Here is a 10,412-nt window from a genome sequence, read left to right on the forward strand (position 1 = left end):
CAGTTCAGCCAAGGGCTGGTGATGGGGAGATGGGGAAGGAGAGGGCAGGAGCCTGCTGGTTGTCTTTTATCCCTTACCCGGGGAAGTTGGGCTCATTATTTCTTAATTAGGGACTGAAGAGGCTGCATGGAGACTCCCTTAGCCCCGGAGATGGATGGTGGGATGGACCCGGCAGTCCCGCAGCTCCCACAGCCGAGTTCGCTTCTGGCATTTCCCCATTTGGGTTCGAAAGCCTCCCCCCGCCGAGCTGTGGGGAGTGGAGGGGGGGGACCAGGGCTGGGGCTGGGGATCCCGGGAGAGGGCTGGCCCGGGGGAGACCTGAACCTCAAGGGGTTCACGCAGGGGAGCAGCGGGGACGATTCCCCACGTGCAACTTTCTGTTTTTCATGTGCACGCGCTCACACGTACCCCGAAGTTCCACCCACCCCGTCTCTCTGTGACTCCCCAGCAGCATGACCATGCCCCGAAAACCCTTGTTTTCCCCCCAGACAGGCTCAGGGCACTGAATGAGACAGAAAAGCGGAGGGACGCAGGATATGAGGCTAACAAATAGAGAGATCAGGCTCGAGACGCAGCCGAGGTTGCGAGGCTAAGTGGTGTCTCCCAGAGAGCCCAGATTTCATCTCCTCTCCAAGACAGACTGATCTGCTGCCTTTGCAGGCGGCGGGGAGATGCTGCCCGGGATAATGGGAGCCTCGGCGCAACTGGCGAAAAGATGGGGAAGAGCAAAGAGGAGCAGGGATGCAGATTGTTGGAGGGTCTGCTGAGGAGCGGGACCCCCTCCGCGGCCAGGCTGGGCTCTGGCGAGGCCACGGGCACCCCCAGCTCCCCGCCAGTGCTGACGGCCCCCGGCTGCTATTTCGGGCTCTTTATGGCGTGGGCTGCGCAGCGAGAGTGGCAGCAGGGAGTCGGGTGACGTATCTGCTCAGAGTTTATTTTTTTCAAAAAAATGTAGAGCCAGGGGGCTGAAATATTTGCTGCAGTGCCCTCAACAGTGGGAAATGGAAAATACCCCCAGTTTCCTTTTTTCTTCCCCAGCGGGTCTCAAGCCTAGTCCCCACACCAGGGCTGCGGCTTGTCTCTTCCATAGTTTTCCAGCATTTACCCCATTTCTTGGTCTCCCTAAGGCATTTCTGTGACTTCTGCCTTCAAAGCTTCCTGCGGGGGGATACCTCGGAGTCCCTGCTCTTGTCCCACACCTGCCTCTGTCACAAGTGATCACAGAGCATCAGCGGCCAGAGGATTTCTGAGCCAAGGGCTTGGAGCAGCCACTGAATTACCAGTTGCTGGGACAGAAGAGCAACACGTGGCACTGCTGGAAACCACGAACGGCTCCTTCTGCATCCCCAGAACAGCAGGAATTTTGCAGCATACAACACGAGCCACCCTGGGGCTGGTCCGTGCAGCGAGCCAGCAAACCTGGACAAGTTTTGCCTGAGCATCCCTCAGGCACGAGGCTGAGCACACGGAGCAGGATCAGGCCAGCCGCTACGTGCCGCACCAGAAAATTTCATGATGGTTCTGGAGTACCTTCGCCCACTCGGGAGGTGTTTCTGCTCCTCTGAAAGCGAGGAAACCAGACACAAAGGGCCAGGGCCAGCCAGGGCACTGCCCCAAATGGTCCCAACTTACATTTGCCACAAGGCCACGACATCATCTGCGGTGACAGTTGCTAATGGGAGCTCAAGGATTCTGTTTCCATCCCAGCCAGGTGTGCTCAGGGACAGCGAGGGGGATATGGTAAATATGGAAGGAGAAGGAGTAAGGGGGAATGAAAGTGCCACAAGGAGATAAAGGAGAACCAGATGAGAAAGGGAGAAGAAAAGGGACAAAGAAACCATCAGAGAATGAGGTTGGGAGAGGGAGACGAGACAGGAGAGACGGGGTGCGCAGCGCTGGGGAGAGAGGAGAGTGGCTGCATGAACAGGCGGCAGAAGCCCAGGGAAAGGGAGGGAAAAAAAAAAAAAAAAAAAGAAAAGCAATGAGAATGAGAATTGATGAGGCACAGAGAAGGGAAGAGTCTTTTCATCAGCAAGTTTGCTGGATGAAGCCAGGAGATAAATCACCCAGTGGAAGGAGCCTTGGTCTCAGTGCTTGCACCGGCTGCCTCTCTCCCTCTGTCATCTGTCTAATAGCCTGGCTTCAGGAGATAAATGGCTGCAGCTGAGCCCCGCGCTCCCCTGCCCTTCCCTCTCCCTCACTGCAGCCAGAAGAGCCCGATGCTTCCCCCGGCGTGCTGCTGGGTGGGAGGCGATGGACAGCCCCCGCACCCCAAGGGGGACAGGGAGGACCCCGGGGGTGCCGTGCCTGGGCAAAGCCAGGAGCAGGCCCATGCTCAGCCCGTGGCTCCTCTCCGCAGGCAGCAGCTGGCCCGCGGCGACGTCCCCAAGGGGTAGCAAGATGCCCCAGCCCGCGTCGCATCTCCCTGGGGGCCGTGAGCTCCTGTCAAACCTCTGTCTTTTCTGGGTGACGGTTTTAAGCAAGCAGCGCACACAGCAGCCTGCGCCACGGCCATCGCTCTCGAAGCTTTCCAACGCTGCTGTACTTCAGCGGCCGCTAAGCCTTCACGTCCCTGTCACCGGCCCTGCCAGCTCCCGGCGGAGGCAGATGAGAAGTGGCAGTCAGATGCTGTGGGAAAATCCTCCCCCCCGCCTGTCCCTGCTGTCTTTTGCTCTTTTTGACGGCGTGATTCAAATCTGCAGCCAGCCCTCGGGAGAAGATGTTTCGGCGAGGAGCCGGCAGCTCTGCTGAGCGCAGGATCCAGCCTTCATCCTGCCCAGGGTGGGAGGATGGGGATGACCCGGGCCTTGCCCCCTCTGGCTTTGTTGGGTTTGCAGCTGGACACGTGCGCACGCAGCCGGTCCAGCCTCTCTGCACAAGGAGACAACACTAGACCAAACTGCACAGCCCCACCGTATCCCCAGAGAAGGAATTTTTTGGGCTTATCGCCATGTCCAGCTCTCAGCCCTGGCTGCTCTGGGCTCTTTCCGTGGTGACACGCAGTAAAGTTTGTCCCCTCAGGCTGAGGTCGCATGTCCTCTGTGTAAACCTTTATGTAAAAGCTTCACTTTTATTTGTGATAAACCCAATGAGAATTAAACAGGGTTCTGTATCAATTACTTGTAAAACAGAAATAGGGTACGCTGCTGCTATCAGAAATGCTCCTATATCACTTTTTTTTTTTTTTTTTTTTAATCTGGAAGGCGATGTATTAAATCCTGCAGGGCTTTGCTGTAAGGGCCAGTTTTACAAGGTTGGCTCTGGGGTCTTGCTGTCTGTCACCACCCCTTGCCCTGGAGCAGGCGGCACATCTCTTCCAAACCACCCCCCCCACCCGATAAAAACTCCCTGGCAGCTCTTACTTTAAGGGCGCTGAGCACCCACAGTGTGCCAGGCGGCTGGAGCCACCTGCGTGCGGCTTCCACAGCCACATCCAGGCTGGGGGGAGAGAGGAGAGGGACCGCGGGGGCTCCGGGGTCCCGGCACACCAGCCCTGCCCCTGCTGCCGTCGCGATGCCAGCTGGGAGCGTGACTTATTGATGACATTTTTATAGCAGTAAAAGCCTTAGTGCAAGTACAAAACAAGCTTTTCCCTCCTCCCCAGGGTATCTTGTGCCTTCCTGGGAAGTGAGCACAGGCGATGCCAGTGCAGGTGCTTTGTGGATACACCCACCCCGGGCCAGCTCTGCCCACAGACCTTGGGTGCTGCTCCGGGTCCCCATCACTGCCTGCTCCCACCTGGGAGCGCAGGATCAGACCAGCCCGATCTACATCTAAAAGTACAGTTACAGTATGGCAAATACATCCCAAGGGATCAGTAAATCGCATGCATTCGGGATTCGCCACTTATACAACTGTGATACTAATGGTATCTATTAGGTAGCTGTTAATCTTGAATAAATGTTTTTAATGATCCACTGCTTTACATACAATAACTGACGTATTAAATCTCGGTTAAGCCGCGGAGGTCAAGTCATTATCTGGTGGCAGGGATGATGTGGAGACGTAACTCTGGGTATCAGGCGAAGGAAATATACCCTCCAAGTGTTATATAGGCTCTAGGAAGGTTTTTCTGGTGTAGGGACCAGCCGGTGCCCTCGGGCACTGCGGGGGATGGAGCAGCGATGGGTCGGCTCTGGGATGTGGGATGAGCCCTGGGCTGAGCATCCCCACGTGCCTGGGGGCAGGGGGAGCCCTGCAAGCCCCCATCCCCAGTCTCAGCCCTGTTGCTCATGGTTCCTAGGGATCGTCTCCATTTGCACCATCAAGGAGAGGAAAGAGTGAGAAGCAGCCAGGCGGCCGGAGGGATGCCTCTGCAGGCACCTTGAGTTTACTGCAGCTGATACAGGGATGGAAAATGGCAGAAATTTCTGTGTGAGATACCTGATGCTTGCTTGAGCAAGGAAACCTGTTCAAGCACCATGGCCCAACATCCACCCAACGCCTCCCTTTGTCACAGAAAGCAATAGTTTCTCCAAGTCAGCCATCCTGGTGAGTCTCCTCGCCTCACCCACGGCCACGAAGCCCAAAGCCCCCCGGTCAGGTTTGACTTTCCTCTCCTGCACCCCTGATGTATCACAGCGGTTGCACCAGCTGGTAAGGGCGAGATGCACAATGTGAGAAGGAAAACTCCACACGTGGGGAATGGAGCACCAGGAGCTTCAACCTCCACCTTGGAGCCTCAGCTGAGCTTGGCTCTCCCATGTCCTGGGCTTTAATTCGCTCCCTGGTGCTGTGGGTCAGGATTTCTGGGCTCAGTCCCCGTCTCAGACCCACGCTGGGGCTGTGGCAAAACAATATCAGCCGCGTTCTTCCCAAGTGCTGTGTCCTTACAAACCCGGCATGCGAGGCGATGGCAAAGCAAGCGCTCGGTGTCTTTGGAAGCCAAATCCATCCCCTCCCTCCCTCTGGTAAAAGGGGGCTGGGATGTTTCAGCAGGGAGCTCATACCTCCAAGCGAGCATCTTCAAAGCCCTGGGGTGGAAAAACAGCTGCTCTGTTCAGAGCAAAGATCCTGATACAAACCTTGGCAGGGAGTTCACTGCCGCGTCAGAAAACAAACAAATAAATAAATAAAGAAAGAAAAGACACCGAATCTCCCCCTGTAACGTGGCAACCGCTCCCCCTCCTCCCGCATCCACGGCAGCCTCCCTCATCTGTATGCTCCATCACAGCCCCGCACCATCCGCCGGGTGAGCACCATGGCAACACCGTGGTCTTTAAACACAGGAGTTTGTGCTGCGATCGCAAACAGCATTAGGCAATTTAATTAAGCAGCTGGCAAAAGGAAAAACTTTGTCTGTTTGAGGCGTTTTATTAAATTCCGGCGTATTATGCAGCTCTGCGTCTTCACTGTCTGGTTCAAGGATGGGAGGGTGCTCCCGCCCCAGCCTTTCTGCAGCTTCACCCCTGGCTAAAGCAAACAAACCAACCCCGGGCGAGTGGGGCGGTGGGCGCGGAGCACAAGGAACCCCCCCACGGGTCCCTGCACCCCACTTTGTCCGCTGCCCGCACCCACGCACCGGGCCGTGGCAGCAAAGCCCTGCTCCAGCCTCGAGCTGTAATTTCAGGTTGTTATCCCCTGAAAAGCATTTACACGAGAGAGGGACCAGAGCCCTCCAAAACCAGCAGCACCGGGCTGCTGTTCTGCCAGTTTTTCTGGTAGTTTCTTTCCTCGGTTTCCTAAGCCTTGTGTTTTCTGCAGAGAGACCCGGGGATGTCATCTGTGGGTTTTCTCCTGCATCTCTCCTGGCAGGGAGGGCGATAGCGTTGTTTCTGCTTGTCTAGGAGGAAGCCAGGAGATAAAAAGCTGCCGAGAGCATGCAAAGCAAACCGCTCGGCTGCCTGCACCTCGCTATTGTGCCAATCTGCCAGGAGCTGGCGGGCAGGAGCGGTGCCCGCTTCTTATCTGGATGCTTCTCTCCTTCCACTTCGGATGTTTTTTAATGAGGAGGGCTGGGAAATAAGCCTGTTGTTCTTCTTCTTCTCTTGCTTTCAGGCTCTGGAAGGGTTGCTTTGGCTCTGCCTGCCTCCAAAATGCTCCCCCCAGGTCCCTGTGGCTTTGCAGAGATGCTGCTGCCAGCTTCAGGCACAACCTCCAGCCTGGAGCATGCAGGATTTGGCCCTGCGCAGCCACAAACTGCCCATGCAGTGCTGAGCACATCCCAGAGCTGCTTTTGGTCCCACGCTCATTGCCTGGGGATCAGCACCAGGACACCGAGAGGCCGGGTGCCTCGGCAGCCAGGGAGATGCTCAGGGAGGAGCTGGGATCCCGGGGCTGGGGGTCCCTGCAGAGCAGCTTCTCCAAAACACAGCTGAGCAGCGGTCAGGCTTTCAGAAGGTTTATTCTTCCTGGAGATAAACCCTCAGGGCCCTTCCCTGTCCCTCATTCTCTTTGATTGCAAAAGTTGAGACCAAGAGCCCTCGGCAGGGAGCAGCACCCGGGCTGGGTGGCTGCGCACGCGGCGGGGACAGATGCTGAGGTGGCACCTGCCGCTCCCTGTGACACCCAGAGCCACGGCCGGGCTCCTTAGTGGGACCAGGAGTTAAATCCATCTGCACTGCCCTGCCTGCTTTAAAAAGCAGCTTTAGAGGGGCCGAGCTGGTGGTACGAGCTCTGAAAACTCCGGATTTGTCCCCTGTGAGCAGCATGATCAGGTCTATGGGAAGCGTCAAATCCATTATTTTTCATCTGGGCAGCCCTGGGGCCATCTCGTTTTATTCCTGAGAATTGAAGGGCTGGTCTCCAGGCCGCGGGGTTAACTGGTGCATCTGTAAATGTCTTGCAAAAGCCAACTGAAAAAGGTGGCTGATCTCCGCTCCGGATTGCCTGAAGAAAGAAGAGGCTGGGAAGATGGAGTCTTGGTGTTGGCTCGTAGCTGAATTGTCCTTTACTCTGTCAAATTTGTGCCGTTTACCAAATCCCACGCTGCGTCGGGCTGCAGCTCGCTGCATTTTTGGAAGCCTCTCTAATGACTGGCACTGTCTCCGGGCTGCAGCAGGAGCTGAACTCCAGCTGCGTGCAGCTGGACTCTGCGCCTGCAGATCCCCCTCCCCAGCGCCCTTGCTGTCCCCTTTCAAATGTCACAGTCGCGAACATCCCAGGCAGAGAAGGGGGGAGAGGGGTCCGGCAGGGCCAGCGCCAGGGAGCTCAGCGAAAGCAGGATGCCTCCCACGTGTGCTTTTGTAGACACCTACCTCATCCCCACTGTCACTGTCTCTTTTGCAACCTGAAGAATCCGTTTTGCTCTCCCCGTGGGGCCTGTTTCACCGCTCCAGCCGTCGCCGTTTCCATGCTCAGACCCTCCCTGTCCAGGCAGGAGAGTCCGCAGGTGCTGCTCAGCCCGCAGGCAGAGCCCTGGCTTTGGTCTGCTGCTTTATTTATTCCCTAATCATCCCCCGCCTGCCATGTGCCCTTTCTGACTGTCGCTGCACTGTCTCACTGTTTCCAGAGCTATCTCCGGGATCTTCTCCCTGAGTGGCAACAGCTAATTTAGAGCCCTTCAGCCTGTAAAAGCCATCGTGGAGCCTCTGAGAGCCTAGAGAGCAGGGTTTCAAATGGCATTTGCCTCCTTAATCACCCGGGGGCTTGAGAAAATGCTATTTGTGATCAACAAAGCTCCCAGTCCCCAGCATGTGGGGAGCTCAGTGGAGCTGCCTGCCCCGACCCCAGGATGGTTCTAGTGTGCCAGGCCAGGCCGAGCATCCCGAGCCAGCTCAGAACCCTTCCCCTTCCCTTCTGCTGCGCTCAACTCCCACCTCCCAGCTCTGCAGCGACATTCAGGCCCCACATCCTTGCCCCAGGACCTTCCTGGCAAGGCTCAGCTCCATCCTGCCCGGGTCAGAGGCAGAAAGTGTGGCTCCCTCCCCTGAAGCGGTGTGTGTGCGGCATCGGCGAGCAGGGAGCCGTGCTGCAGGCACAGCCTGTCCCTGGCACCGCTGTGCCGTGGCTGGGAGACAAACAGCCCCGGCGCAGTAATGAGCTCCCCCAGTTCCTCCTCCCCGCCGTGCTGTGGAGCCCATGTTAAATAATTCACGCGAGCCCCTGAACTCCCTGGAAAACACCTCCAGGTCTTTTCTAATGAGCTCGCTACAGACCCCTCGTCCAAGGCTGGGGGAGCGGGGGGAGCCAGTCCCTCCACCAACACAGACACGGAGCGAGCGCAGGTCACCTCCGTGTGGCTGGTTGGCAGGTCCCCAAATCCCTGGGCCACGCACGCAGCACCGCGAGCATCCCGGGGCAGGATGGAGGTGGCCAGGCCGCGTCCTGGCTGGCGCAAAGCAGACCAGGAGCTGCATGGGCGCACGCAGCAGGGCCAAAGCCAGGTGGATTTGAACGAGGCAGAAATGGTCATTGCAATGAAGAACAAATCCTGGAGCAAAGTCCCCTATGGGGAAATGGACTCTGCTTGCTGGCTCTTTCAGAGCCAGATCCTTCCAGCATGGCCCAAGCCCTGCCCTGCTGGAATTTCCCTGTGTCCCCTCATTTTCCACCTCCGGCTGCTCCTTTTTCTTGTGCCAAGCCCTGGGGTCCCCTGAGCAGGGTCCGGCTGTGTCCTCCAGCCCAGCGAGGGGGTGGCGCCGTGGCTACAGCCCCCCTGCCCGCTGAGGGATCACACAGTAACATCACTCGTGCCATTAGCAGGGCCCCTGCCCGTCATTCTCTGGTTCTCAGTAGCAGGCTCCGATGACGCTGCGACGCGACTCACAACTGGGAGCACTGGGAACGGGAGGAGGAAGGGGGAGCAGGGTGGGTGGTGGGGGCACGGGCCAACACACGCATCCTCCCAGGAGGGAGCGTGTCGAGGAGGGAGGAGTCGGTCTCACTGAGGCTGGCTACAAATCCAGGGTTTAATGTTTTCTTGGCAACTTCCTGCAAGGGGGTCAAGACTACGATAACAAAACCTGCTGCCCGTCAACAGCGTTTTGTGCTGCTGTTTGGGGCTAAGGGAGGGACAGAGGGTGAAAATGCACATGGTAAGGAAGTGGTGGGAATAAAAGGGGGATGGAGAGATCCCCCGCGGGCTATGGCGCTGTGGAGGGCTGCTCCCACTGCCCAAATTCCCACCCAACTTCCATTCTGGGGAGAATTTCCCACAACTGCTCAGCTCTGCGCTCTGGGAAAAGCCCCAGTACTTCAAAGGGGCTGTGAGAAAACCAGATTAATCCCTGAAGGCAGAAAAATCCAAGGGATCCCCAACTCTGGAGGCACCAGCCCCAGCCCTGCTCTAGCAGACCATTCTGCCTGCTTTGCTCAGCAGGACCTCAGCGGCGGGTGCCCCCACGGGTGACACCGCAGCTTGTCCCATTCCTGGTTTCTAGGTGGAGGAGCACGCCTGCGAGCTGAGCCTGAGCCCACCCCAAGCCACAAACTGAGCAAGACTAACACGAAGCTTGTCTGGAGAGCCCTGGCCTGGAAAGCGAAGCAGACGCGAGTCCCAGGCGGCCCTGCCAATTCCAGATAATAAAAAGGATATTTCACACATCAGGCACTTCGCAGACGCGTTAATGAGAGCAAACAAAGGCTCCACGATGATACAGATCTGGGGATGCAGGACAGGCTCCGCTGGGCGCAGCCAGCCCAGCCGCTGGGCTTTGCCATCCTGCTCCTGGGGACACCCCGGGAACATCCCGGGGACCACAGCCGGACTCTGCCGGAGGCCAAAACGTTGCTTTGGAGGCAGCACCACAGGGCTTGGCCTTCCCTGATCCCCCCCGGCAGCTCTGACTGGGTGCTGGGGAGGGGATCGGGGAGGCTGGAGCTTCCAAAATCAGCCCCGGGGCTGGGGAAGGGATCAGTGTGGGGCTGCGGCTGCTCCCCCAGAGCGAGAGGCTGCAGGATGCCAAGGAGCCGTATTTTTCGTGCCGCTGAACATCATATAAATATGAGGGAAGGCAAAGGGGTGAAGGGGGACCCTAAATCACCGCCCCGGCTCCTGCCATATATTTCAAGTGTGGAGGGAGGGCCAGCGGGCAACAGAGCTGCCCAGGATGCTCACTGCTGGCCGAGGGGATAACGCACGTGGCTGTCCCGCTCGTGGGTACAGCCACACGCCAGGCAGGAGGCAGCAGGTCCCGTCATCACCCTGACAGGGCAAACGCAGCACCGGGACCCGTGTGTCCTGGCCCTCCCTGTGGGCGACGGAGGGAGAAGGGTGCTGCGCGTCCCGAGGGCTGCACCCGCTCGGGACGTGTGTCACGTGTGTCACTGTGAAATCTGGTGTCGGCTCTCGTGGGGCCAGCACTACCAGGAGCAGACTGTGATCTGGGGATCTTGCAGTTGCTTCAACTCCAGGGACATTAGGAGCTTTAAACTGTGTTGAAGCCTGATTTCTGCTACTTCTGGTGTGGACCATCCAGAAATGGAGGCTTCGCTAGAAGGGTTAATTCCCCCCCCCCCCCCCCCCCCGCCCT

General features: G+C 57.9%; 1 protein-coding gene across 1 annotated transcript in view; it reads right to left on the reverse strand.

Annotated features, from left to right (window-relative positions):
• LRRN2 (leucine rich repeat neuronal 2) overlaps positions 1 to 10,412 on the reverse strand; it is a 33,784-nt gene that overhangs the window by 3,387 nt on the left and 19,985 nt on the right. The gene's annotated exons all lie outside the window — the stretch shown is intronic.

Source organism: Athene cunicularia (genome assembly GCF_003259725.1).
Source record: "Athene cunicularia isolate RWA chromosome 26 unlocalized genomic scaffold, athCun1 chr26_part1, whole genome shotgun sequence".
In the NCBI taxonomy this organism is placed as follows: Eukaryota; Metazoa; Chordata; class Aves; order Strigiformes; family Strigidae; genus Athene; species Athene cunicularia.